The following is a 6,333-nucleotide window of genomic DNA, read 5'->3' as shown; positions in this document are numbered from 1 at the left end:
TCTTCCTCTCAGGCTACCAAGGTCTTACAGATTGAACTTTAGTAAGTACAATTCCCTATGCTTCTGAATCTATAGCAAAAAAAAAAAAGTGTGAAGACTCCTAGGAACCATTAACAGAAGTACCTAGAAAGAATCACCCTCTTCATTAGCACGTTATTATTATGAGTTCCAGATTTGTTGGTGGTCATGATAGGAGCTGGGTCCCCAAGGAAATAACATATTCTCAAGAGTGGGGTCTTTGATGATGGAAAATACCTAAAAGATGGACTAACTCATATCTTAAGATGTGTAACATCCCTAACTGCAACTCTCCATTCTTTTACCCATGTCTAAAGTCTGTGGTGACTCTATGTACAACCTGAAACTCAAGGAATAGCCATGTTTAACTGTGGATTGGCATGAATTAAGCTAAAATGAGTAATTTCAGGACTGTAACAACATTTCTTGACTCTCCCTTCCCAGGGCTCCTTTTCACTGAGAAACCGCTCTTCTCTTATCCCAGGTGATTAAGCGTATCAGATTGACTGAGTGATCTAAGGCACCAGACTCAAGCCCTTCTTCCCATGTGATTAACACGCAGTCAATCATTCTCTGTCCATCATGACTGGTCCACAAAGCAGGCCAGCAGAGTTCCTCTCAGACGCTTCCTAAACATGGGTGCTAAGAAAGAAGTTTCTCTAATCTGATATGGAAAGTTGTACCAGCCACTTTATAAAACTTGAATTGATGCTCGTAATGTCCACCATGCAGAGAAACCCACCAAAAAATCAAACCACTATATAGAGTAAAGCAGAACCAAGAGATAAAGAGAAAGAAATTCCTGATGACATTACCTGAGCATCTAGATCTTATCATACCTGACCAATTCTATCATTGAACTTGTCAATTACATTGGTCAATAGAATTTTTTTTTTTGGCTTAAAGTAGTTTGCAATGTGTTTCTGTCACCAGAAAAAACCTGATTAATATATACACATATTTGAAATATATATTATGTATGAAATATGATCTTGAAATTTGGGGAACCCAAGTTATACCCTAAAATATGCTCATTGGAGCTGCCACTATATTCCAACTTACTGCATCTAAACGACTCCCCGGAGTTCCTACCACCGAAGACCTAAAGATAAGCTAAGAAGCAAAGCAAGAACCACCTTAATTAATTCCTATTCTGGTTAGGTAGATCCACCTGCCTCTTGAATGAAGCCTTCCTACCTCCTTTATATTATGTCTAAAGCCATCAACATCCCTATCACTAACATGGCACGTACTCTTCTACTTTATACTTAACCCGAAAAAAAAGATGTGTAAAAGTTTGCATATTAAATGTCCTGCTCTCAGCCTTTTGCCCCATTTGGATTCCTGAGCACTGGCAGCCTGTCATATACCCTTCGGGTCAAAGATTAAAAGAGTTTTCTCTAAGGAATTTGACCAGCCAAGAAGAAAAGTCTTTGAGATGATGTTGAAAGCTCTTTTAATTAAATATTTCACCCATGCACAGAGAGCTTTCAATCAGCTTTTCAGAGTACCATTCTTACATATAATTAGCAAACAGCTGGAGAGCAATGCCAATACAAATACAGAGGTCAAAACTAACAAGAAAAAGATAAACATAGAGGAAACAAAGACTATTTTTATGAAGAAGAAAACCTAGAAAACAACACATGAGCTATAATTGATATCCAGAGGATTTGAAGACAAATGCTGCAAGCATTGAATAAGATTAGGAATGTGTGTGTGTGTGTGTGTGTGTGTGTGTGTGTGTGTATACATACATACATACATATATTCAGAAACAACAACAATAAAATTTCTTTGGAAATTTAGATGAGAGTAGAAATGAAGAAATAGAAAGACTCAGAAGGTGGGGCTGAGGAAACCTCTCCAAAAAGTCAGGCAATACGACACAGTATGGAAATAATGGAGAAAACATAAGACTTCAGGAAGAATCCAGATAATCCAAAATCTGCTTAACAGGTGTTACAGAAAGGGAAAACAGAGAAAATGAGGAGGGGGAATCGTCAAAAAGTAATTTGAGAAATTTTTCCTAAACTCAACATCATTTTCTAGACTAAAAGGGCTCATGAAAAGCTCAGCATGATGGAAGCAAAAAGACCCACACTGTATCAGATACCTCTGATGTAACACATCAGATCCTCCTAGCCTCTTGTTTCAATTACTGTTATGGCAACCAGATCTGCCAGGCTCCAACGAGGTTCACATGTGTTTCACCTCAAGCCAGTACTGCATGCCTCCTGACTTCTTCGCTGAGGCTTTTCTATCGGCACTAAAGAGTGGGATGTTCCAGAACCCTGTTTGAAGCTCACACAACCTCAACTTTTTCTTACCTGGAAAACCAGTGCTAAAACATATGAAGATATATCATCATGGAATTTTAGAACGCTAGGGATTTGAAAAAAGCCTAAAAGCTTCTGGAGAGAAAAAGAAATAGATCACATGCAGAAGATCAAATATCACAACAACACTAGAAAGCTAGAAGAAAATGAAGCAAACTTTCCAAGTTCTGAGGAAAAAAATTTCCTATAACCAGAAGCAGAAAAGGCATTTGATAAAATTTAACACCTATTTATGAAAAAATTCTTAACAAACAAGGAAGTGAAGAAATATTCTGAGTCAAATAAGAAGTATTTATAAAAATATAACCTGCAAAACTACTGATCAAATATGCAGGTAAAATAAGGGCATACAACTTCACAAAAAGCAAACATATAACAAAACAAAAAAATTTCTCACATATCTTTTCTCAAGTAGTTACCAGAGGATTTGATCCACCAAAAATGAGGTAGTAGGGCTTCCCTGGTGGCGCAGTGGTTGAGAATCTGCCTGCTGATGCGGGGGACACGGGTTCGAGCCCTGGTCTGGGAGGATCCCACGTGCCGCGGAGCGACTGGGCCCGTGAGCCACAACTGCTGAGCCTGCGCGTCTGGAGCCTGTGCTCTGCAGCGGGAGGGGCCGCGATGGTGAGAGGCCCGCGCACTGCGATGAAGAGTGGCCCCCGCTTGCCGCGGCTGGAGAGGGCCCTCGCACAGGGGCGAGGACCCAACACAGTCATAAATAAATAAATAAATAAATAATTAAAAAAAAAAAATGAGGTAGTAAACCAAGAAGAAAGAGAACACAGGACACAGGAAAGAGGGAATCTAAACCAATAGACAGGGAAATGTAATCTCTAGGATGATGGTAAAGGGAGATGTCAGGAAAAATGTACAAAGGACTTGGATGACAACAAGACCAAGTAAAAGCAGGTCACAAGGCTCTAGGCTCTAGAAACTTCTTCAATAAGATAGAGCTAGAATACCTGAAGTGTTCAAACATAATAAGAGGGTAAATATACAACTAGAGGAGGTTTTGGAGATAAAAAAAACAAGTAAGTTATCAACTCCAGGGAACCAAAAATGTATTCAAGAAATAAAAATAATCATAGTATGTTATACGTTATATGGTCCAGCTATAAAAAACACTCACAAGCCAAAATAGTATAAACACTGAATATTTATCCAACCGAAATTATGGTATAATGATCTTGGGAAGATGGAGTGATGGGAAAGTTTTATGCATGGAGTAAAGCTGAAGAATGCAATAAAGAGCCAAATCTCTGTATTCTCCAGTAAAAATTCAATATTAAAAACAAAAGTCTCAAGAAACAGCAACATAAGCAAAATGGAAGTAAATATGAAAACAATCAACAGAAAGATGTGGAAGTGATTGCCTTTGGGAGTGAGCACTGGGGTCAAGGACAGGGGACTGCTATTGTTTTGTTCTGCTCTATAAAAACATTGGAAAATTGACTCTTTAATCTCTGTGCATGTATAACCTTGGATAAACATGAAAATTTGGACTTCCGCTTTTAGCCATTAGGAAGAAACAAAGTTTGGACTTACTGTCAGGCCATAGTCAACTAGATAGTTGAGCAAAATATATAAAACAATACTTCTCAGATATTAAACAACAGGAAGCACAGGACTGTGATAGCTGAGGTATGGGAAACTAATAAAGGTGAATCCTATGAGTCCTAGGAGTTCTGCCTGGAGGTAATTTCCCAAACTCAATGCAGAAAGAGGGAACCCCAAAGACTCTAGCAATCTCACTGGGTAGAGGAGACCATTCCGAGTTCAAGGAGTCTGAGGGAGCTTGAGTATGCGGGGAAGAGTAATGGAGAGAGAAAGATAAAAGGCTTCAGAAATATTCATAGGGCCCCCTTTATTGTTTGGCTAAATATCAGTCTGTACATTCACAGGGTGAAATTCTACAAGTGTGCAAAGAACAGCTTTTTAGGGGAGAACAACTGCCAGGGAGCTGCAAGCAGAACAACTCCAGAGTTCACACATCACTGGAAATATTTTGAGTTCACAATAGCCAGGGTAAAAAGTCCTTATTAAATAGAAAAAGCATTCAGTAGAGACCACGGAAGACTCAACCCTCAGGTGTGGTCTTAGCTAGCCATCAAGTGAAGACTACTCTAGACATGCCTTAATAAACTCTTAAAAAATAACCCTTGAAAGAATCAAATTTATCTGCCAATAACCTAAATGATTACCAGAACAAAGCTCAACAAACACATTTTGAAGGACAACAACAAAATTCAGCACTCAAATAACATAAAATTTACAATGTTCAGAATCCAAAAAAAAGAGAAAAAAATCACTACACATGTATAAAGAAGAGGAAATACAACCAATAACCAGGAGGAAAATCAGTCTATAGTAACAAATCTAGAAATTACAGAGATGTGGAATTAGTAGGCAGAAACTTTAAGACAACTATGATCATTATGCTTGAGAATTCAGAGGAAAATGAATACAAAGAGGAGGGAAATAGAAGATATTAAAAAAAAAACAAAAAGGTACTTCAATAAATGAAAACTATAGGAGGTTCTAGTCTGTTCTGCCTCGCAGCACCCGCCCCCCTTACGCGGTCACACTAAGCTAGCGCCGGGGCCAGGGATCCGGCCGCAGCCTCCGCTGCGCCCACCGCCTCCGGACCATGGACCCCCGCAAAGTGATCGAGCTTCGAGCCTTTGTGAAAATGTGCAAGCAGGACGCGAGCGTTCTGCACACCGAGAAAATGGGCTTCCTGAGGGAGTGGGTGGAGAGCATGGGGGGTAAAATACCACCTGCTACTCCTAAAACTAAATTGGAAGAAAACACCAAGGAAGAAAAAACAGATACTAAGAAGGCGGAGGAAAACATAAAGACAGAGGAACCATCAAGTGAGGAAAGTGATCTAGAAATTGACAATGAAGGTGTGATTGAACCAGACACTGATGCCCCTCAAGAAATGGGAGATGAAAATGTAGAGACAACTGAAGAGATGATGGATCAGGCAAATGATAAAAAAGTGGCTGCCACTGATGCCCTAAATGATGGTGAACTACAGAAAGCCATTGTCTTGTTCACAGATGCCATCAAGCGAAATCCTCATTTGGCCATTTTGTATGCCAAGACAGCAAACGTCTTCATCAAATTACAGAAGCCAAATGCTGCCATCCGAGACTGTGACAGAGCTATTGAAATAAATCCCGATTCTGCTCAGCCATACAAGTAGCGAAGGAAAGCACACAGATTTCTGGGCCATTGGGAAGAAGCTGCCCATGATCTTGCCCTTGCCTGTAAGCTGGATTATGATGAAGATGCTAGTGCAATGCTGAAAGAAGTTCAACCAAGGGCCCAGAAAATTGCTGAACACAGGAGAAAGTAATAGCGAAAACGTAAAGAGAGAGAGATCAAAGAAAGAACAGAAAGGGTCAAGAAGGGTCAGGAAGAACATGAGAGAGCCCAGAGGGAGGAAGAAGCCAGACGACAATCAAGAGCTCAGTATGGCTCTTTTCCAGGTGGCTTTCCTGCCGGAATGCCTGGTAATTTTCCTGGAGGAATGCCTGGAATGGGAGGGGGCATGCCTGGAATGGCAGGAATGCCTGGGCTCAATGAAATTCTTAGTGATCCAGAGGTTCTTGCAGCCATGCAGGATCCAGAAGTTATGGTGGCCTTCCAGGATGTGGCTCAGAACCCAGCAAGTATGTCAAAATATCAGAGCAACCCAAAGGTTGTGAATCTCATCAGTAAATTGTCGGCCAAATTTGGAGGTCAAGCATAATGCCCTTCTGACAAATAAAGCCCCTGCTGAAGGAAAAGCAACTTAGATCACCTAATGGATGTCGCAATACAAAGCAGTGTACCTCCGACTTTCTCATGAGGACAGCTGGGGTGCTTTGAAGATAACCCTACCCCTCTGCCCCAAATGCAGCTGAAACATTTTACAGTGGTTTGCCATTAGGGTACTCATTCAGATAATGTTTTCTTACTAGAAATTAAA

At 40.3% G+C, this 6,333-nt stretch overlaps 1 pseudogene; it reads left to right on the top strand.

Moving 5' to 3' along the window:
* The first annotated feature begins 4,993 nt into the window (after positions 1-4,993).
* On the top strand, positions 4,994-6,123 carry LOC102998714 (hsc70-interacting protein-like; annotated as a pseudogene).
* The last annotated feature ends 210 nt before the right edge of the window (positions 6,124-6,333 follow it).

Source organism: Balaenoptera acutorostrata, chromosome 8, assembly GCF_949987535.1.
Source record: "Balaenoptera acutorostrata chromosome 8, mBalAcu1.1, whole genome shotgun sequence".
In the NCBI taxonomy this organism is placed as follows: domain Eukaryota; kingdom Metazoa; phylum Chordata; class Mammalia; order Artiodactyla; family Balaenopteridae; genus Balaenoptera; species Balaenoptera acutorostrata.
This window is presented reverse-complemented; position numbering and strand designations above follow the sequence as displayed.